We start from the raw sequence: 23,785 nt of genomic DNA, 5'->3' as shown, positions 1-23,785 counted from the left end.
GTAAGATCAGAAATGGGGAATTCATTGGGCTTAGGAGATGTTGCATTCTCCGGATCAAGTTCATTTTCATCTCTTCCTCAATCAATGCATTCATTGATCTCCTTGGCAATCTTAAGTGATCGAATTCCAATTTCTTGGTAATTCAATCTCTCAAATCATGATCAGAAGCCAATTCCTTGGTCAATTGCTCATGAGAAGAGATGAAGTATGGTGACTGATTATACCACATGTATTTCTAAATCAAAGTGTTGGTAGGATTATATGTCACTATATCCATCCAAACCCCAATTTGGTCCAACATGAGAAAGCATTTCTAGCATGATCTCTTCATTTCTCTTCCAAAGTTTCGAAGAGATCCAAGTATGAATAGCTTCTTTTCCAAGATAACTACCCAATTGAATGAAGATTGAAAGCTTTCTAGTAAAATCAAGAGAAAAGTTAGAAGAAGAATAATGAAAACTAATATTGATCCATCAAATTACAACAGAGCTCCCTAACCCAATGAAAGGGGTTTAGTTGTTCATAGCTCTGGGAATGAAAAGCATAGATGGAGAATACATTATGAAAAGTAAACTAGAAGTGCAGAAAAAGTAAAATTATACAGAGAGTAGTTCTCAAATTTTCCAACCCCTTTTCTGATTCAAAACTACCCCTATATATACTACTCTCCTGATCTTCTAGTTGGTTCTTCAAATCTTGGATATGGGCCTTTGGATCTTGAGTTTGAAGCAGTTATCCTCTTCAGTGGGCTTAGCTTTACTTGCAGAGAGAAAGTGTGAAGTAGGCAGGGACTTTTGGCTTAGGACGTTATTGGCGTTAACGTTAAGTGAAAGTGTGGGTTCGAGAACGTTAGTGGCAGTCACCTTTTTCACTAATGTTCCTAACCCAAGGATGATCCACGTTAACTTCAACGTTAGTGGCACTGACGTGATCACTAACGTTGCCTCTTGATCCTTCGCACACGTTATTGGGACTTACCTTTTCCAATAACGTTGAGAATCCCCCTTCCCTACGTTAGAGTTCACGTTAGTGTGGCTAACGTAACCTTTAACGTAGGCTTGCCAAATCTTCGAAAACGTTAGTGACACTTAACTTTGTCACTAACTTTTCAAAACGCCCCTACTTCCCACGTTAGATTTCACGTTAACTAGGTTAACGTAACTTCTAACGTGGTGGTGATAGCCATCTCCAACGTTAGTGACAAAGGTGAGTGTCACTAACGTTGGCTCATCATTCTTTCATCCACGTTAGCTTCCACGTTAACTAAGTTAACATGGGAGTTAAAGTTGCTCATAGTGGCTCATTCCAACGTTAGTGACAAAGGTGAATGTCACTAACGTTGGTGATTCTTGCTCCCTCCACATTAGCTTCCACGTTAACTAAGTTAACTTGGGAGTTAACGTTGCTCAAAGTGTCTTAGTCCAACATTAGTGACAAAGGTGAGTGTCACTATCGTTGGCCATTCTTTTGCTTCCCCATGTTAAAGTCCACGTTAACTGAGTTAACATGGCATGTAACGTGGCCAATATGAGCTTGGTCCAACGTTAGTGACAAAGGTGAGTGTCACTAACGTTGGCTTTATTTTCTTCTTCCACGTTAGAGTTCACGTTAACTTAGTTAACGTGACTCTTAACATGGGCTATGATGGCTTCGAGGACGTTATTGGTGATTACTTTTCTCATTAATGTTGCAAGCTAGCTCCCATCCCACGTTAGTGGTTACGTTAGTTAGACTAACGTGGCTGCTAACGTGGTTCTTCCTTGCTTCCTTTGTCCTGAAATCAAGCAATAGAGTGCATCAAAGTTCTAATCCAAATCATGAGACATGCATCATCCAATTTGTCTTTCAATTCTTGCATAATTCTCATGAAATTATGTAAAGTGCACAATGTTTGCTTGAATCAAGATGTAAATGAAATTCTACCCAAAACTTGCTTATTTCCTAATAAAATGCATGAAACTTCCCTAAAACCATAAAGAAAAGGTCAGTGAAACTGGCCAAAATTCCCTGGCATCAGTTGTGCGTACGCACGCTCCAGTGTGCGTACGCATGATGGGAAATATCACAGGCATGCGTATGCACAGAGGAAAATTCTGTAATGGTGTGTACGCATGTGTGAAAATGCGTATGCACGGATGAAGAATGACACCAACGCCACCTTTGGATGACAACGCTAGGAAGGGGCTTGGAAGCAATTTTTTGGGCGTTGGCAATGCCAACTCTGCTTCACCAATGCCAAGTGCCCCAAAAATATCTCCAACTTAAGATCTAAGAAGCCCACTTCCAGAGACTTGAAGGAACACTTGAGAAGCTAGAGGACTAGTATAAAAAGGAGGGGACTCTATAGTGGGGGGATCACTTTCCATACTTTACTTGTACTAAGTTCTTAGTTTATTTTCCAACTTTGTAATTTTGAATTCCCTTTGTAATGAGAGCAATGATTCACTAAACCCCTCATTCATTAGGGGGAGGAGCTCTGTTTTAATTTCAATGAATTAATGCTATAATTCTTCTCCTCAATTCAAGTGTTGTTTATCTAAGAGAAAGTTTTTGTGCTTCATAGATCCAATTACTATCGAGAGAGGGATTGGATCTACTTGAATTTCATGATGAACTTAAGAAAGGAGTTATGTAATTCAGATTGAGGCTTGTCTCTCATAACTTTCTTGATTGATAATTCTTAGTCCGGTATGTGACATGTAACCACTTTGAATTGATATCCTGAGAGTTGTGTGGCTTAAGATTAGCAAATGCACTTCATCTCTTCTCATGAACAATAGATCAAGAGATTGACAATTGTTTGTGTTGAGAAAAATTGAATCACCAAGAGATTGGGATTTAATTACTTACAATCTGCCATAGATCTACTTCACATGATTGAGAAGGAGTTGAAACCCATTGATTCAGGAAGGATTGAACACCTTTAATCCTTGATGATCTTACCCACTATCATTCTTCACTTTAATTCTTTTAAATTGTCAATTTAATTTGATACCCAATACCCCAGATCTCTTTATATTCTTGCAATTTACAATTCCTCATCATTTATCTTTCCACATTTAATTTCTTGCAATTTAAGTTTCTGCTCTTTACCTTTCCAGCTATTTACCTTTAGTTCTTTCTTTCAATCATTTAATCCCATTGTTCTTTATTCTTATGCACTTTAGTTTTCTTGTTATTTTACTCATTGAATACACAAAAATCATTAAATGTTTGTTTAACTAGAATATCCACTTAACTAAAGTTGTTTGATCAATCAATCTCCGTGGGATCGATCTCACTTAAAGTGAGTTATTACTTGACTATGACCCGATATACTAGCTAGTGGAATTATTGTTCTATAAATTCCATATCAATGCATTTGTAATATAAACCCTAATAAAAACCCTAAGAAAGTTGAGAGAAAAACTTGAGAAAACCTAAGACTAAAGCTTCTTAAAACTATCTAATACTACTACTAATGATATGCTATGGTTCCTTCAAGTTTGCCCCTTCATATGAGCTCTAGGCCATCAGATTTGAGCCTCTAAAGCCTTCAATTCGTGATCCATGTGACTTTTTAATGAAGTCATGCGCTGGTACTTGTGCATATGCACACTCTGAAATACTCTTCTCCTTTGTTTCTTTATGTTTCCTCCCACTAGCATGCTTCTCTTCCATTCTTATCAATCCATTCCTACCTATTACACCTGAAATCACTTATCAAAAACATCAAGCATCGAATGGGATACAAATGGAATAAAATTAATTAAATTAAGCACAAAAGAGCATGTTTTCACAATTAGGTGCAATTTAGGGGGAAAACACAAAAGCATGCTATTTTAGAGAATAAATGTGGGTTTATATGATGAAATCTACTCAATTCTAACCAAAATTTATCTCAAATGTGGAGTCATCAATGGTGAAAGCAAGTGTTGAATGAGTCACCAAATACAGAGAAATCATCTATGAAAACTTCAATAAACCTTTCCACCATGTCTGAAAAAACGGAGAGCATGCATCTTTGGAAGGTGGCTGGGGTATTACAGAGTCCAAAAGGCATTCTTCTGTATTGAAAAAATCCAAAGGGACAAGTGAAGGAGGTCTTCTCTTGATCCTTGGGGTTTACAACTATTTGATTGTAGCCAGAATAGCCATCAAGAAAGCAATAGAAAGCATGGCCAACCAACCTTTCCAGCATTTAATCATTAAAAGGGAGAGGGAAATGATCCTTCCTCGTGGCATTATTTAACCTCCTATAGTGAATACACATCCTCCACCCAGTCACTGTTCTTGTGGGGATGAGTTCATCCTTGTGATTGGAGATAACTGTGATTCCCTCCTTCTTTGACACTACTTAGACTGGACTAATTTAGGAGCTGTCTGAGATGGGGTATATGATCCCTGCATCCCATAGCTTCATGACCTCCTTTTGGACTACCTCCTTCATGGTGGTGTTAAGTCTTCTTTGGAGTTGCACCACAGGTTTGGAGTCCTCTTCCAGAAGTATTTTGTACATGCACAGTGTAGGGCTTATGCCCTTCAAGTCCCCTATAGTCCATCCTATTGCACTCTTGTGTTTTTTAGCACTTCAAGCAATTCTTCCTCCTCTTGTGCATTGAGAACAGAGTTGATGATCACTGGGAATATTTTCCCGTCACCAAGAAAAGCATATTTTACGCTTGAAGGTAGAGGTTTTAGCTCTTGTTTTGGTGGTCTCTTATCCTGGCATTTATGTGGCTTTTCATTGGATTGTGTTTTTCCTTCCTCTTCCATTTGGCTGATTTAAACTTCTTTCTCATATTCTTCACAATTGCTAGCCTCAAGAACCTCTTCAAACAAGGTGTCTACTTCATCAATCCTCATGCAATTTTCTATCTCCTCTGTGTATTGCATAGCCTTGAAGACATTGAGAACCATTTGATCATCATGTAGCCTGGGTACTAGTTCACCCTTCTCAACATCAACAAGAGTTCTAGCAGTAGCTAGGAAGGGTCTTTCTGGTATGATTGAATTTGCAAAACAAGATTCGTTGTTAGGGCATTTCATCCCTTTGGGATGTATTTTCAGACTTTTGGCATTGATGGTAACTTTGGCAAACTTGATTTGCATCTTTAAAAAATATTTGCAACCAAATTCTCAATCCAAAACTTTTTGAGAAGTTCTTTGATGGCCAAAATATCCTCCACTCTCCAATTAGTGGAAAGGTTGGAGAATAGATTGGAATTTGGATTCCAGCACACATCTTCTGATTACTTGGTCAGCTCCACATCTCCACAAGTAAGGGTCATCACAAATATAATATTTAGAATCACTCTTCAACTTATCCCTTTGATGTTTAAAAAAATTTGGAGGGAAGGTGTGAGCTACCATGTAATTTTCTATTGGTGCAAACCAAGGAGTGTTAGGGGTAATTGCTTCTAAGGCATCCAAAGGAGATGAATTATCAATAGGAGTGAGATTCCATGTGGGGTTTTCAAGTCGGCTCAAGTGGTCCACCACTAAGTTTTACGATCCACTCCTATCTCTGATTTCTAAATCAAATCTTGGAGAAGCAATATCCACATAATCAATCTAGGTTTGGATTCTTTCTTTGCCAAAAGTTAATTTAGAGCTGCGTGATCTGAATACACCACCATCTTATATCGTAGCAAGTAAGCTCTAAATTTGTCTAATGTAAAAACAATGGCAAGGGGTTCTTTTTCAGTGATGGTGTAATTGGATTTGCAGCATCCAAAGTCTTAAAAGCATAGGCTGTAGCATAAGGAATCTTATCCTCACGCTGTGCAAGGGCCACACCTACAGCATAGTTAGAGGCTCGAATGGAAGGGTCTAATTCGGGCCTCGCACTATAGAAGCTATGGTCAAAGCCCCTTTTAGCCTATCAAAAGCTTCTTTGCAAGTATCATTAAAGTCAAAATCCACATCCTTTTGAAGCAATCTAGCAAGTGGTAAAAAAATTTTGCTAAAGTCTTTGATTAACCTCCTGTAGAATCCTGCAGAGCCAAGAAAAGAACATATTTCCCTCACTGAGGAGGGGTAAGGCGAGCAAGAAATAACCTCAATCTTAGCTGGGTTGACTAAAATTCTGTCATTAGAGACAATATGGCCCAATATTATGCTTTGTTTGACCATGAAATGATACTTTTCAAAATTCAACATAAGGTTAGTACTGACATATTTCTCTACCATCCTAGTTAAGTTCTCAAAGCACACATTAAAGGAATTTCCATAAATAATAAAATTATCCATAAAGACCTCCATGCAATTCTATAAAATCGGAGAAAATACTCATTAGACACCTTTGGAACGTTGTCGGTACATTGCACAAGCCAAACGGTATTTTCTTATAAGCATAAGTTCAAAAGGGACATGTGAATGTAGTTTTTTTTTCTAATCTTTTAGAGTAATATGAATCTAAAAGTACCCAGTAAACCATCAAAAAAACATTAATGAGGTTTACCAGACAAACGATTCAATATCTGATCAATAAAGGGTAAAGAATAATGATCTTTTCTTGTGGCTAGATTGAGTATCTGGTAATCAATACAGGCCCTCCATGCATTCTAGACTCTGGTTTCTACTAGTTCTCCACTATCCATGGTCACCCCATATGTTTTAGATACTACTTGAACCATACTTACCCATTCACTATTAGAAATGGGATAGATAATGTCCGCCTTCAAGAGTCGAGCAACCTTCTTTTTTACTACATCAAGGATTGTTGGGTTCAAATGCCACTGAGATTGTCAGACTGGCTTGGCGCCATCTTCCAAGACAATGCGATGTAGGCATGTCTGTGGGCTTATTCTCACAATATCATTCAAGCTCCACCCTATTGCTTTCTTGTACTTTCGTAACACCTCAAGCAACTTTTCCTCCTCTATGGAAGAAAGCTCCCTTGTAATAATCACTGGGAGTTTGTTGTCTTCTTCTAGCAATGCATATTTCAAGTGAAGAGGAAGAAATTTCAACTCCTCACTTAAATCTTGATGTGGTAATTTGTCCTCTTGATACAATAGAAGGGCATCTTCATCATATTTATCATATTTTCCCACACTTAAGCATTTGCCCAAGGTCATCTCTTCAAAAGTTTCATGCTAGACCTCGGCTACAACTTCTTCAATGATATCACACTAGAGAATAGAATGCTCTTCCAACGGGTGTCTCATGGCTTCTTTTTTATTGAACCTCACTACCCTTCTATCAATTTCTAAAGAGTAGGTAACAGAAAATACATCAAGCCTGAATCTTGATATCTTTGAGAATTGCCTCCCTAAAAAGATGGAAGATGGCCTCCCTGAATCATTTGACAGCATTTCAAGGATATAGAAGTCTACTGGGAAGACCAAACCTTGATACTTACCAAAACATCCTCAACAATAGGCACAACAGAAATTATGCTCTTATCGGCTAATATAAACCGAGCAGCTGACCGCCTCAACAAAGAAAGATTCAACCTATCATAGACTAAGAGTGGCATGATGCCTACTGGTGTGCGAAAATAAAATTCGCACAACTGAACCGGCAAGTGCACCGGGTCGTCCAAGTAATACCTTAGGTGAGTGAGGGTTGATCCCACGAGCAGGGACGGATGTATGTTTGTGCTTGTGGGGGCAAGCGCCCCACTACAATTTGAAATTTTTTTGAGTAGTATATGATAATAATATTTATTTTCCCCCACTAAATTATTAAATTACCCACAATAATTTTTTATTCAATTTTTGGTACTTCATAATCAATTTAAAAATTTCATATTAGATGTCATTAGAATGAACAATTCTCAATTTAAAAGAAATTTATGTTTTTTTTAGAAATCGACTCGAAAGAGTATTATTTATCATTACAAAAATGCTATTTGTAAACTAAAATCAGCCACAAAAATCAACCACCAATGTATTTATATATAAATATATGTGTAGTTTAATTTATTTTCAATACACATTTTTATTCCAGCATGTATTTTATACTGGTGGCTGACTTTGGTGGCTAATTTTGGTGTACACATAGCATAACTCTTATGTTTTTTTTATATTAGTTTTAATTTTTTTGTAACAACTGCATTAATTGAAAGAACTTTTTCAACTATGAATCTCAATAAGAGTTGGCTTCTAATTGTATGAGAAGTAAATTTCTAAATAAGTATTTACTCAATTATATATATAATTTTCTAGTAAAGAATTTTATAAAAATAGTCACGGTGTAGGTATAGTTTCTAAACTAATAGAAAATCCTTTCGTACAAAAATTTATTTGTCACAACAAAATCCAATAAAATTTATAACCGAAGTATTCAAACCTCGGGTCGTCTCTCAAGAAATTGCAGGGAGGTGTATTTATTATTGGTTATGCAAAAAGGTATATTTTTGGGTTTTGAAATAGGGAACAAGTAATTTAAATGGAAAGAAAAATAAATTAATAATTAGAAAATCTCTTGGCAAGGTATGAGAACTGAAAATCCCATCCCAGTTATCCTTATCAGGTGTGATGAGAATTGTCCGTTGCTCCCACTTAGTTAACCCTTACTAAATAAAGGAAAGTCAAGTGGACTAAACAATTTGATTCCTCAAGTCCTAGTCAACTCCTAAGGAAAGACTAGCTTTAGAGGGATCCAAATCAATCAGCAAGCTTCAAACATTAATCAACAGCTGAGTTTGACAACTCAAGTGTCACTAATTACTCAACCAAAGCCAAAAGGGGAAAAATCCAAATTATTTATATCATAAAAAGAAAGCAATCATAATTCTGAAATACCTCAAATTATATTAAATAGAAAATCAAATTAAACATAGGAATTCATAAATCGAATTGGCAACATCAAGTAATCAATTAAAATAATAGAATAAATAAAAGTAGAAGAGAACATAAAGTAAAGGAACATTGAACCTGATATAAAGAAGACGAAGAAATCCTAATCCTAAAACCTAAGAGAGAGGAGAGAACCTCTCTCTCTTAAAAAAATACATCTAAAACCTAAAATTATGTATATAAAAGTTGTGTTAATGAATGGATTCATTCCTTCACTTTATAGCCTCTAATATGTATTTTCTGGGCCGAGAACTAGGCCAGAAACAGCCCAGAAATCGCTGGGGACAAAATCTGCCACGCTGAATTTTCGTACATGCGACACGTGCGCGTGAAGCACGCGTGCGCGTCACCTAGCTATATGGCCACTATGGAAAATTATATATCATTTTGAAGCCCCTGATGTTAGCTTTCCAACGCAACTGAAACCGCCTCATTTAGACCTCTGTAGCTCAAGTTATGACCGTTTGAGTGCGAAGTGGTAAGGCTGGACAGCTTAGCAATTTCTTCAACTTCTTGTATTCCTTCCACTTTTGCTTGCTTCCTTTCCATCCTCTGAGCCATTCCTGCCATGTAATCTCTGAAATCACTTAACGCACATATCACGACATCAAATGGTAATAAGAGAGGATTAATATTAGCAAATATAAAGCCAAAGAAGCATATTTTCAATCATAGCACAAAATCAGGAAGGAAAACGTAAAAGATGCGAATTGTATGAATAAGTGTGAGAATAATGGATAAAATTCACTAGATTAAGCACAGGATAAACCCTAAAAATGGGGTTTATCAACCTCCCCACACTTAAACATTAGCATGTCCTCATGCTAAGCTCAAGAGAACTAAAAGAGTGAAGAGGAATGGTAGAGAATATGAAATGCAACCTATCTATGTGAATGCAACTACATGCAAAATGTTTCTACCTACTTGGTTAAAAGTAAATAAGCTCTTCAAGACAAACAAAAATCAGATTCCACTAATTTAAATCATACAATAGAAGACAAGCAAACTTGTAAGAAGATAGCTCATAAAAGCAGGAAACATAGAATCAAGCATTGAACCCTTACTTGTAGTGTATATCACTCTAATCTCTCAAGTGTCTAGGGTTAATCACTCTACTCTTCCCTAGTCATGCTTTCTAAACTTTGTTCTTCATCTAACCAATCAACAAAAATTTAGTGTACCAATGCAAACATCATGAGGTCTTTTCAAGGTTGTAATGGGGCTAAGGTAAGGGTGAGGATATATGTATGGCCAAGTGAGCTAAAATATGAATATTTGACTAACCTAAGCTCTCACCTAACACACACACATTCTATGTAATTCTAATTCATGCCTAGCTACCCATAATTCCCACTTTTGCATCACATACTCATGTACCAAATTTTTCTTTAATTTTATCCCATATGCATTGATCTTTTATTAAACTTAACATTGGGGTAATTTTGTCCCCTTATTTATTTATTTAAACTATAAATTTTTATTTATTATTATTAATTTTTTTTCTTTTTTTTATATAAAAGTAAACATAACATATCAATGCACATGGATATTTGATTTTTCTGGTTTCACATGAGTAGGTACCCAAATTCATAGTATTTTGTCAATGAAACACTATACACTTTCTTCAACCCAAGTTCCCACAGTTTCTCACACTTAATTTATACACAATCTCTAACTTAAGCTAACCAAAGATTCATTTTGGGGTATTTAATTTGTTTTTCTGTTTAAGGCTAGTGATGTGGTTATAGAACAGAAGGGGATTAAAAGGCTCAAAGTGGCTAACAAGGGTGACATAAAAGGGTAGGCTTATTTGGGAGAAGTGAGCTAAAACAAGTAATGGCCTCAATCATATGCGAGCATGTAAATACACTAAATAGTGGACATATAGAATGGAACAAAGCAAAGATTGCAATCATAGGGAAGAAAACACACAAGAATAAAAATTTTTGGTTAAATAATGTAACCATATAAATAAGCTCAAAATCTCACAGGTTGTGTGTTCTTAGCTATAATTCATGTTCCAATTTACAATCTTCAAACAAGTTTAACACAAATTTTTCAATTTAAATTAGTGAAATACTATAAAATAGAGTCTTGAAAAGAAACTCATTACTTTAACCAAGCAGTGGTAAAAGAACATGCACAAAATCAAACAAATATGCAACCAAACATGCAAATGCAACAATTAAATTAACATAGAAAATTAAACATTGGTGTTAAGAAGGAAATAACTAACCCACGGAAGTCGGTATCGACCTTCCCACACTTAAAGATTGTACCGTCCTCGGTGCATGCTGAGATGTGGAAGTGGACGGGTTTCTACAACTGATGCTTTTCCAAAGAATGTACAGATGGACTTGTCTGTCGCCCCTTTTAGAAGTTCTTTTCCTTTTCTTTTTCCGGTGGCCATCCTGAAAGAAAAGAAAAGGAAAGAAAAGTAACCCAGAAAAAAAGATAAGAAAGCAAATATAATATGGGTCAGTTAATGCCAAATAATGAGAGTCTCAGTTACATGGTAGCTTGGTATGCAAAATCGTGATCGTTCATTCCTTGGTAACGGCACTAAAAACTTAATACGCACGTTCATAATCTTAATTCTTTGTCACAACTTCGCACAACTAACCAGCAAGTGCAATGGGTCGTCCAAGTAATAAACCTTACGTGAGTAAGGGTCGATCCCACGGAGATTGTCGGCTTGAAGCAAGCTATGGTCACCTTGTAAGTCTCAATCAGGCGCATTCAAATGGTTATAAAGTTTTAATAATTAAAATATAATTAACACGTAAAATAAAGATAGAGATACTTATGTAATTCATTGGTGAAAATTTCAGATAAGCGTATGGAGATGCTTTTGTTCCTTCTGAACCTCTGCTTTCCTACTGCTTTCATCCAATCTTTCATACTCCTTTTCATGGCAAGCTTTATGTAGGGCATCACCGTTGTCAATGGCTACTTCCCGTCCTCTCAGTGAAAATGGTCCAAGATGCGCTGTTATACTGGAATAGGATTCAGTAATCCTTTTGCATCTGTCACTACGCCCAAAACTCGTGAGTTTGAAGCTCGTCACAACCATCCCTTCCCAGATCCTACTCGAAATACCACAGACATGGTTTAGACTTTCCAGATCTCAAGAATGGCCGCCAATAATTCTAGCCTATACCACAAAGACTCTGATCTTACGATCAGGAGGCTAAGAGATATGCATTCAAGCTTGCTTTCATGTAGAACGGAAGTGTTTGTTAGGCATGCGTTCATAAATGAGAATGATGATGAGCGTCACATAATCATCACATTCATCATGTTCTTGTGTGCGAATGAATATCTTAGAGAAGAAATAGGCTTGAATTGAATAGAAAAACAATAGTACTTTGCATTAATTCATGAGGAATAGCAGAGTTCCACACCTTAATCTATGGTGTGTAGAAACTCTATCGTTGAAAATACATAAGTGATGAGGGTCCAGGCATGGCCGAATGGCTAGCCTCCATAAAGGTCTAAGATAGCATAAGACTGGTCAAAGATTGTCTAGTACAATAGTAAAAGGTCATATTTATACTAAACTAGTTACTAGGGTTTACAGAGATAAGTAAATGATGGAAAAATCCACTTCCGGGGCCCACTTGGTGTGTGCCTGGGCTGAGCATTGAAGCTTTCATGTGTAGAGGTCTTCCTTGGAGTTAAACGCCAGTTTGTAACCTGTTTCTGACATTTAACTCCAGAATAGGGTAGAAAGCTGGCATTGAACGCCAGTTTGCGTCATCTAAACGCGGGCAAAGTATGGACTATTATATATTGTTGGAAAGCCCTGGATGTCTAATTTCCAACGCAATTAAGAGCGCATCATTTGGACTTCTGTAGCTCTAGAAAATCCACTTTGAGTGCAGGGAGGTCAGAATCCAACAGCATCTGCAGTCCTTCTTCAGCCTCTGAATCTGATTTTTGCTCAAGTCCCTCAATTTCAGCCAGAAAATATCTGAAATCACAGAAAACACACAAACTCATAGTAAAGTCCAGAAATGTGAATTTTTTTTTAAAAACTAATAAAAATATACTAAAAACTAACTAAATCATACCAAAAACTATGTAAAAATACTGCCAAAAAGCGTATAAATTATCCGCTCATCACAACACCAAACTTAAATTGTTGCTTATCCCCAAGCAACTGAAAATCAAATAGGATAAAAAGAAGAGAATATACTATAAATTCCAAAATATCAATGAAACTTAGCTCCAATCAGATGAGCGGGACTAGTAGCTTTTTGCCTCTTGAATAGTTTTGGCATCTCACTTTATCCATTGAAGTTCAGAATGATTGGCATCTATAGGAACTTAGATTTTAGATAGTGTTATTGATTCTCCTAGTTCAGTATGTTGATTCTTGAACACAGATACTTTATGAGTCTTGGCCGTGGCCCTAAGCACTTTGTTTTCCAGTATTACCACCGGATGCATAAATGCCACAGACACATGACTGGGTGAACCTTCTCAGATTGTAACTCAGCTTTGCTAGAGTCCCCAATTAGAGGTGTCCAGGGTTCTTAAGCACACTCTTCTTTTTTGCTTTGGACTTTGACTTTAACTGCTCAGTCTCAAGTTTTCACTTGACGCCTTCATGCCACTAGCACATGGTTAGGGACAGCTTGGTTTAGCCGCTTAGGCCAGGATTTTATTCCTTTAGGCTCTCCTATCCACTGATGCTCAAAGCCTTGGATCCTTTTTATTACCCTTGCCTTTTGGTTTTAAGGGGCTATTGGCTTTTTGCTCTTGCCTTTTGGTTTAAAGAACTTTTGGCTTTTTCTACTTGATTTTTCTTTTTCTTTCTCTTTTTTTTTCCATTTTTCTTTTCTTTTTTTTCTGCAAGCTTTTGTATTCACTGCTTTTTCTTGCTTCAAGAATCAATTTTTTTTATTTTTCAAATTATCAATAACATTTCTCCTTTTTCATTATTCTTTCAAGAGCCAACATATTTAACATTCATAGAAAACAATATCAAAAGACATATGCATTGTTCAAGCATTCATTCAGAAAACAAAAAGTATTGTCACCACATCAAAATAATTAAACTAGTTTCAAGGATGAATTCGAAACCATGTACTTCTTGTTCTTTTGTTTTTAGAACAGTTTTTAATTAAGAGAGGTGATGGATTCATAGGACATTCATAGCTTTAAGACATAGACACTTAAACACTAATGATCATGTAATAAAGACACAAACATAAATAAACATGAAGCATAGTAAATGAAAAACAGGAAAATAAGAACAAGGAGATTAAGGAACGGGTCCACTTTAGTGAGGGTGGTGCCTTCCTCTTCTTGAAGAACCAATGGTGCTCTTGAGCTCCTCTATGTCTCTTCCTTGTCTTTGTTGCTCCTCCCTCATAGCTCTTTGATCTTCTCTAATCTCATGGAGGATGATGGAGTGCTCTTGGTACTCCATTCTTAGTTGTCCCATGTTGGAGCTTAATTCTCCTAGGGAAGTGTTGATTTGCTCCCAATAGTTTTGTGGAGGGAAGTGCATCCCTTGAGGCATCTCAAGGATTTCTTGGTGAGGGAATTCCTCATGCTCTTGTTGAGGTCCATGAGTGGGCTCTCTTGTTGTGTAGTCAAATGCTCTACTACTGAGCTATGGACCCTTGAGATAAATCTCTCCATCTCCCAAGACTCAGAGGTGGAAGCTTTTGTCTTCCTGGTGCGCAGAAATTGTGATTTCACTTTGATTATGTAAAATTCATCGCTCTTTCTTTCCCTGGTAATGGCGCCAAAAACATGATGCCAATACCATGGTTCACAACTTCGCACAACTAACCAGCAAGTGCACTAGGTCGTCCAAGTAATACCTTACGTGAGTAAGGGTCGAATCCCACGGAGATTGTTGGCATGAAGCAAGCTATGGTCACCTTGTAAATCTCAGTCAGGCAGATATAAAATAGTAGTGGGGTTTTCGAAATTAATTAATAAAATAGTGATAGAAATACTTATGTAAATCATTGGTGAGAATTTCAGATAAGCGAATAGAGATGCTTTTGTTCCTCTGAACCTCTGCTTTCCTGCTATCTTCAACCAATCAGTCTTACTCCTTTCCATGGCTGGCTTTATGTAATGCATCACCATTGTCAATGGCTACTTTCGGTCTTCTCTCGGGAAAATGATCCAAATGCCCTGTCACGGTACGACTAATTGTCTGGAGGCATCACCCTTATCAATGGTTACATCCTATCCTCTCGGTGAAAGTGGTCAACGCATCCTGTCACGGCACGGCTATTCATCTGTCAGTTCTCGATCATGCTGGAATAGGATTTACTATCCTTTTGCATCTGTCACTATGCCCAGCAATCGCGAGTTTGAAGCTCGTCACAGTCATTCAATCATTGAATCCTACTCAGAATACCACAGATAAGGTTTAGACTTTCCGGATTCTCTTGAATGCCGCCATCATTCTAGCTTACACCACGAAGATTCCGATTAAGAGATCTAAGAGATACTCATTCAATCTAATGTAGAACGGAAGTGGTTGTCAGGCACGCATTCATAGGGAATGATGATGATTGTCACGTTCATCACATTCAGATTGAAGTGCGAATGAATATCTTAGAAGCGAAATGAGATGAATTGAATAGAAAATAGTAGTACTTTGCATTAATCTTTGAGGAACAGCAGAGCTCCACACCTTAATCTATGGAGTGTAGAAACTCTACCGTTAAAAATACATAAGTGAATAGAGGGTAAGCATGGCCAAATGGCCAGCCTTCCATGGAGGTCTAGAGATCTAAAAATGATCAAAAGATATCTAATACAATAGTAAAAAGTCCTATTTATAATAAACTAGCTACTAGGGTTTACAGAAGTAAGTAATTGATGCATAAATCCACTTTCGGGGCCCACTTGGTGTGTGCTTGGACTGAGCTTGAGTGTTACACGTGTAGAGGTCATTCCTGGAGTTGAACGCCAGTTTTGGTGCCAGATTGGGCGTTGAACTCCACTTTGCAACTTGTTTCTGGCGCTGGACGCCAGAATTGGGCAGAGAGCTGGCGTTGAACGCCAGTTTGCGTCTTTTAAACTTGAGCAAAGTATGGACTATTATACATTTCTGGAAAGCCCTGGATGTCTACTTTCCAACGCAATTGGAAGCGCGTCATTTCGAGGTCTGTAGCTCCAGAAAATCCACTTTGAGCGCAGGGAGGTTAGAATCCAACAGCATCAGCAGTCCTTCTTCAACCTCTTAATCTGATTTTTGCTCAAGTCCCTCAATTTCATCCAGAAAATACCTGAAATCACAGAAAAACACACAAACTGATAGTAAAGTCCAGAAATGTGAATTTAACATAAAAACTAATGAAAACATCCCTAAAAGTAACTAGATTCTACTAAAATCATACTAAAAACAATGCCAAAAAGCGTATAAATTATCCGCTCATCACAACACCAAACTTAAATTGTTGCTTGCCCCCAAGCAACTGAAAATCAAATAGGATAAAAAGAAGAGAATATACTATAAATTCCAAACTATCAATGAAACATAGCTTCAATCATATGAGCGGGACTTATAGCTTTTTGCCTCTTGAATAGTTTTGGCATCTCACTTTATCCATTGAGGTTCAGAATGATTGGCATCTATAGGAACTCAGAGTTCAGATAGTGTTATTGATTCTCCTAGTTCAGTTTGATGATTCTTGAACACAGCTATTTTATGAGTCTTGGCCGTGGCCCTAAGCACTTTGTTTTCCAGTATTACCACCGGATACATAAATGCCACAGACACATAATTGGGTGAACCTTTTCAGATTGTGACTTAGCTTTGCTAAAGTCCCCAATTAGAGGTGTCCAGGGTTCTTAAGCACACTCTTTTTTTTTGCTTTGGACCTTGACTTTAACCGCTCAGTCTCAAGTTTTCACTTGACACCTTCACGCCACAAGCACATGGTTAGGGACAGCTTGGTTTAGCCGCTTAGGCCAGGATTTTATTCCTTTAGGCCCTCCTATCCACTGATGCTCAAAGCCTTGGGATCCTTTTTATTTGCCCTTGCCTTTTGGTTTTAGGGGTTATTGGCTTTTTGCTCTTGCCTCTTGGTTTTAAGAGCTTTGGCTTTTTCTGCTTGCTTTTTCTTTTTCTTTCTAAATTTTCTTTTTGCTAATTTTTTTTTTCTGCAAGCTTTGTTCTTTGCTGCTTTTTCTTACTTCAAGAATCATTTTTATGATTTTTCAGATTATCAAATAACATGTCTCCTAGTCATCATTCTTTCAAGAGCCAACATATTTAACATTCATGAACAACAACTTCAAAAGACATATGCACTGTTCAAGCATACATTCAGAAAACAAGAAGCATTGTCAACACATCAATTAAACTAAGTTCAAGGATAAATTCAAAATTCATGTACTTCTTGTTCTTTTGAATTAAAACATTTTTTATTTAAGAGAGGTGATGGATTCATAGGATATTCATAACTTTAAGACAAAGTTACTAACTACTAATGATCATGTAATGAAGACACAAACATAGATAAGCACATAACATAGAAAACGAAAAACAGAAGAAATAAGAACAAGGAATGAATCCACCTTAGTGATGGTGGCGTTTCCTTCTTGAGGAACCAATGATGTCCTTGAGCTCTTCTATGTCTCTTCCTTGTCTTTGTTGCTCCTCCCTCATTGCTTTTTGATCTTCTCTTATTTCATGAAGGATGATGGAGTGCTCTTGATGTTCCACCCTTAGTTGTCCCATATTGGAACTCAATTCTCCTAGGGAGGTGTTGATTTGCTCCCAATAGTTTTGTGGAGGAAAATGCATTTGAGGCATCTCCGGGATCTCATGGTGATGAGCTTCATACGCCTCTTGAGCTCCATGAATGGGCTCTCTTGCTTGCTCCATCTTTTTCTTAGTGATGGGCTTGTCCTCTTTAATGAGGATATCTCCATCTATGTCAATCCCAACCGAATTGCATAGGTGGCAAATGAGGTGAGGAAAGGCTAACCTTGCCATAGTGGAGGACTTGTCAGCCACCTTGTAGAGTTCTTGAGGTATAATCTCATGAACTTCCACCTCTTCTCCAATCATGATGCTATGGATCATGATGGCCCAGTCTATAGTAACTTCAGACCGGTTGCTAGTGGGAATGATTGAGCATTGAATGAACTCCAACCATCCTCTAGCTATAGGCTTAAGGTCCAGTCTTCTTAGTTGAACCGGATTGCCTTTTGAGTCAATTTTCCATTGGGCTCCTTCTACACATATGTCCATAAGGACTTGGTCCAACCTTTGATCAAAGTTGACTCTCCTTGTGTAGGGGCGTGCGTTCTCTTCCATGTTTGGCAAGTTGAACGCCAACCTCGCATTTTCCGGACTAAAATCTAAGTATTTCCCCCGAACCATTGTAACATAGTTCTTTGGATCCGGGTTCTTACTTTGATCATGGTTCTTGGTGATCCATGCATTGGCATAGAACTCTTGAACCATTAGGATGCCGACTTGTTGGATGGGATTTGTTAGAACTTCCCAACCTCTTCTTTGAATTTCATGTCGGATCTCCGAATACTCATTTCTTTTGAGTTTGAAAGGGACCTCGGGGATCACCTTCTTCTTGGCCACAACATCATAGAAGTGGTCTTGATGGGCTTTGGAGATGAACCTTTCCATCTCCCCTGACTCAGAGGTGGAAGCTTTTGTCTTCCCTTTTCCTTTTCTAGATGATTCTCCGGTCTTAGGTGTCATCAATGGTAATGGAAAAACAAAAAGCTTATGCTTTTACCACACCAAACTTAAAATTTTTCTCGCCCTCGAGCAAGAGAAGAAAGAATAGATGAAGAAGAAGAAGAAATGGAGGAGAGGAAGAAGGGGTTGTATTTCGGCCAAGAAGAGAAGAGAGGGTTGTGTTGTGTGAAAATGAGGAAGAATGGAGGGCTATATATAGGGAAGGGAGGGGGGTGAAGGTTCGGCCATTTAGGGTGGGTTTGGATGGGAAATTGATTTTGAATTTTGAAGGTAGGTAGAGTTTATGAGGTAGGTTTATGGGGAAGAGTGGATGGATGTGAGTGGTGACGAGGTGATGGGGAAGAGAGATTGAGGTGATTGGTGAAGGGTTTTGGGGAAGAGTGTTTATGGGATTATGTGAAAGAGGGGTGAGAAGAAGTGAGTGGAGGTAGGTGGGGATCCTGTGGGGTCCACTGATCCTGAGGTGATCCTGTGGGGTCCACAGATCCTTAGGTGTTCAAGGATTTACATCCTTGTACCAAATTAGGCATATAAAATGCCCTTGCACACAACTCTGGGCGTTCAGCGCTAGGTTGGTGCCCATTTTGGGCGTTCAACGCCCATTTGTTGCCCATTTCTGGCGTTGAACGCCAGAACCATGCTTGTTCTGGGCGTTCAGTGCCAGCTCCTCTCCAAGGTGCAATTCTGGCGTTCAGCGCCCAGATGATGCCCATTTTGGGTGTTCAGCGCCAGAACCATGCTCTGTTCTGGCGTTGAACGCCAGGCAGATGCTTCCTCCAGGGTGTGATTTTTCTTCTGCTGTTTTTGATTCCGTTTTCAATTTTTATATTTATTTTGTGACTCAACATGATCATGAACCTATAAAGACATATAACTAAGAAAAATATAGTTAGATAAATAAAAATTGGGTTGCCTCCCAACAAGCGCTTCTTTAATGTCAATAGCTTGACAGTGGGCTCTCATGGAGCCTCACAGATTTGCAGAGCTTTGTTGAGACCTCCCAACACCAAACTTAGAGTTTGGATATGGGGGTTTGACACCAAACTTAGAGTTTGGTTGTGGCCTCCCAACACCAAACTTAGAGTTTGATTGTGGGGGCTTTGGTTGACTCTGCTTTGAGAGAAGCTTTTTATGCTTCCTCTCCATGGATGCAGAGAGAGATCCTTGAGTTGTAAATACAAGGTTGTCCTCATTCAATTGAAGGATCAATTCTCCTCTGTCCACATCAATCACAGCTCTTGCTGTGGCTAGGAAAGGTCTTCCTAGGATGATGGATTCATCCTCTTCCTTTCCAGTGTGCAGGACTATAAAATCAGCAGGGATGTAAAGGCCTTCAACCTTTACTAACACATCCTCTACTTGTCCATAAGCATGTTTTCTTGAATTGTCTGCCATCTCTAATGAGATTTTAGCAGCTTACACCCCATAGATTCCCAGTTTCTCTATTACAGAGAGGGGCATGAGGTTTATCCCTGAACCAAGGTCACACAGAGCCTTAAAGATCATGGTGCCTATAGTACAAGGTATTATGAACTTTCCAGGATCCTATCTCTTCTGAGGCAATGTCAGTTGATCCAGATCACTTAGTTCATTGGTGAACAAGGGAGGTTCATCTTCCCAAGTTTCAATACCAAATAATTTGGCATTCAGCTTCATGATTGCACCAAGAAACTTGGTAGTTTGCTCTTCAGTAACATCCTCATTCTCTTCAGAAGAGGAATACTCATCAGAGCTCATGAATGGCATAAGGAGGTTCAATGGAATCTCTATGGTCTCTAGATGAGTCTCAGATTCCTTTGGTTCTTCAGAGGGAAACTCCTTATTGATCATTGGACGTCCCAGGAGGTCTTTCTCCTTGGGATTCACGTCCTCTCCTTCCCTTACAGGTTCGGCCATGGTGCTTATGTCAATGGCCTTGCACTCTCCTTTTGGATTCTCTTCTGTATTGCTTGGGAGAGTACTAGGAGGGATTTCAGTGATCCTTTTACTCAGCTGGCCCACTTGTGCTTCCAAATTTCTAATGGAAGACCTTGTTTCATTCATGAAACTTACAGTGGCCTTGGACAGATCAGAGACTAAGTTTGCCAAATTAGAGGTATTTTGTTCAGAATTCTCTGTCTGTTGCTGAGTGGATGATGGAAAAGGTTTATTATTGTTAAACCTGTTTCTTCCACCATTATTAAAGCCTTGTTGAGGCCTTTGATCCTTTCATGAGAGATTTGGATGATTTCTCCATGATGGATTATAGGTGTTTCCATAAGGTTCACCTAAGTAATTCACCTCTGTTATTGCAGGGTTTTCAGGATCATAAGCTTCTTCTACATAAGAAGCCTCTTGAGTACTATTGGATGTAGCTTGCATTCCAATCAGACTCTGAGAAATCATATTGACTTGCTGAGTTAATATTTTGTTTTGAGCCAATATGGCATTCAGAGTATCAACTTCAAGAACTCCCTTCTTCATAGGCGTCCCATTACTCACAAGATTCCTCTCAGAAGTGTACATGAACTGGTTATTAGCAACCATGTCAATGAGTTCTTGAGCTTCTGCAGGCGTTTTCTTTAGGTGAATGGATCCACCTACAGAATTATCCAATGACATCTTTGATGACTCAGATAAACCATCATAGAATATATCCAGGATGGTCCATTCTGAAAGCATGTCAGAAGGACACTTTTTGGTCAACTGTTTGTATCTTTCCCAAGCTTCATAGAGGGATTCACCATCTTTTTGTTTGAAGGTTTGAACATCCACTCTAAGCTTGCTCAGCTTTTGAGGAGGAAAAAAATTGGCTAAGAAAGCCGTGACCAGCTTATCCCAAGAGTTCAGGCTGTCTTTGGGTTGAGAGTCCAACCACACTCTAGCTCTGTCTCTTACAGCAAAAGGGAAAAGCATGAGCCTGTAGACTTCAGGATCTACTCTATTAGTCTTAACAGTATCACAGATCTGCAAAAATTCAGTTAAGAACTGAAAAGGATCTTCAGATGGAAGTCCATGAAACTTGCAGTTCTGCTGCATCAGAGAAACTAGTGAGGTTTCAGCTCAAAGTTGTTTGCTCTAATGGTAGGAATGGAGATGCTTCTTCCATGTAAATTGGAATTAGGTGCAATAAAGTCACCAAGCATTCTCCTTGCATTATTATTATTTTTGGCTGCCATCTCCTCTTCTTGTTCAAAAATTTCTAAAAGGTTATCTCTGGATTGTTGTATTTTAGCTTCTCTTAGTTTCCTTTTCAGAGTCCTTTCAGGTTCTGGATCTGCTTCAACAAGAATATTCTTGTCTTTGCTCTTACTCATATGAAAAAGAGAGAACAGGAAAATAATAATAATAGGGGTCCTTTTTACCACAGTATAGAGGTCCCAGTGTGAGTAGAAGAAAAGAAGAAGAAGAAATTCGAACACAGATGGAAGAGAGGGTTCGAATTTGGGTGAGATGAAGTGTTAGTAGATGAATAAATAAATAGAAGGATATGAGAGAGAAGGAGAATTTTCGAAAATAATTTTTGAAATAGAGTTAGTGATTTTCGAAAATAGTTTTTGAAAAAGGTTAGTAGTTTTCAAAAATTAAGATTTAAAAATTGAAATAATTAGTTAATTAAAAAGAAATTTTGAAAAAGAGGGAGATATTTTCGAAAATTGGAGAGAGAGAGAGTTAGTTAGGTAGTTTTGAAAAAGATAAGAAACAAACAAAAGTTAGTTAGTTAGTTGAAACAAATTTTGAAAAGATAAGAAGTTAGGAAGTTAGAAAAGATATTTTGAAATCAAATTTTTGAAAAAGATAAGATAAGAAGATATTTTTTAAAAGATATGATAGAAATTAGTTTTTGAAAAAGATTTGAATTTTAAAATTACAATTAATGACTTGATTCACAAGAAATCATAAGATATGATTCTAGAACTTAAAGTTTGAATCTTTCTTCACAAGTAAGTAACAAACTTGAAATTTTTGAATCAAAACATTAATTGTTATTGTTATTTTCGAAAATATGATTTAAAATTAGGAAAAAGATTTTTGAAAAATGTTTTTGAAATTTTTGAAAATAACTAAGAAAAATGAAAAATATTTGATTTTTGAAAAAGATTTTGAAAAAGATAAGATTTTTAAATTGAAAATTTGATTTGACTCATGAAAACAACTTGAAAATTTTTTTGAAAAAGTCAAATCTAATTTTCGAAATTTTAAGAGAAAAAGGTGAAGATATTTTTTTTATTTTTGAATTTTTATGATGAGAGAGAAAACAAGAAAAATGATGCAATGCATGAATAGTTATGGATCAAAACAATGAATGCATGCAAGAATGCTATGAATGTCAAGATGAACACCAAGAACACTATGAAGATCATGATGAACATTAAGAACACATTTTTTTGAAAAATTTTTAATGCAACGAAAACATGCAAGACACCAAACTTAGAATTCTTTAATGCTTAGACACTAAGAATTCAAGAATGCATATGAAAAACAAGAAAAGACACAAAACATGCAAGTGCAAAGATCAAACAAGAAGACTTACCAAGAACAACTTGAAGATCATGAAGAACACTATGAATGCAAGAAAATTTTCGAAAAAATGCAATATGAAGATGCAATTGACACCAAACTTTCAACTTGACTCAAGACTCAGACAAGAAACATGAAATATTTTTTATTTTTATGATTTTATGAATTTTTTTGTATTTTCTTTTAATTTTTTTGAAAATCATTTTGAAAAAGAAAAATAAGGATTCCAAAATTTTTAATATGAATTCCAGGAATCTTATGCTCTTTAGTCTAAAGCTCCAATCAAAGGGTCAGGCATGGGTTAATAGCCAGCTAAGCTTTAGTATGTACTCAGACATGACACGTCTAACATGCCCTACAGTCGTGGCTTTATAGCCAACCAGGCTTCAACATGCTTTATGAAACACTAGAATTCATTCTTAAAAATTCTGAAAAAAAAAATATTTTTGAAAACATTTTTATTTTATTTTTCGAAAACAAAGGAGAAATTTTTGAAAGATTTTTGAAAAATTTTTGAAAACAAAACAAAAAGAAAGTTACCCAATCTGAGCAACAAGATGAACCGTCAGTTGTCCAAACTCGAACAATCCCCAGCAACGGCGCCAAAAACTTGGTGCGCAGAAATTGTGATTTCACTTTGATTATGTAAAATTCATCGCTCTTTCTTTCCCTGGTAATGGCGCCAAAAACATGATGCCAATACCATGGTTTACAACTTCGCACAACTAACCAGCAAGTGCACTGGGTCGTCCAAGTAATACCTTACGTGAGTAAGGGTCGAATCCTACGG

At 37.3% G+C, this 23,785-nt stretch overlaps 1 non-coding gene across 1 annotated transcript; it reads left to right on the top strand.

The window, feature by feature from the left end:
* Positions 1–21,150: 21,150 nt before the first annotated feature.
* On the top strand, positions 21,151–21,258 carry LOC148545898 (small nucleolar RNA R71). Its single transcript, XR_015900509.1, has one exon. It is a non-coding gene; the product is annotated as a small nucleolar RNA R71 (small nucleolar RNA).
* Positions 21,259–23,785: the final 2,527 nt, after the last annotated feature.

This window comes from Arachis ipaensis, chromosome B9, assembly GCF_059453495.1.
Source record: "Arachis ipaensis isolate K30076 ecotype BB chromosome B9, ASM5945349v1, whole genome shotgun sequence".
Classification (NCBI taxonomy): Eukaryota; Viridiplantae; Streptophyta; class Magnoliopsida; order Fabales; family Fabaceae; genus Arachis; species Arachis ipaensis.
The sequence above is the reverse complement of the archived record's forward strand: the minus strand, read 5'-3'. Positions and strand labels throughout refer to the sequence as shown.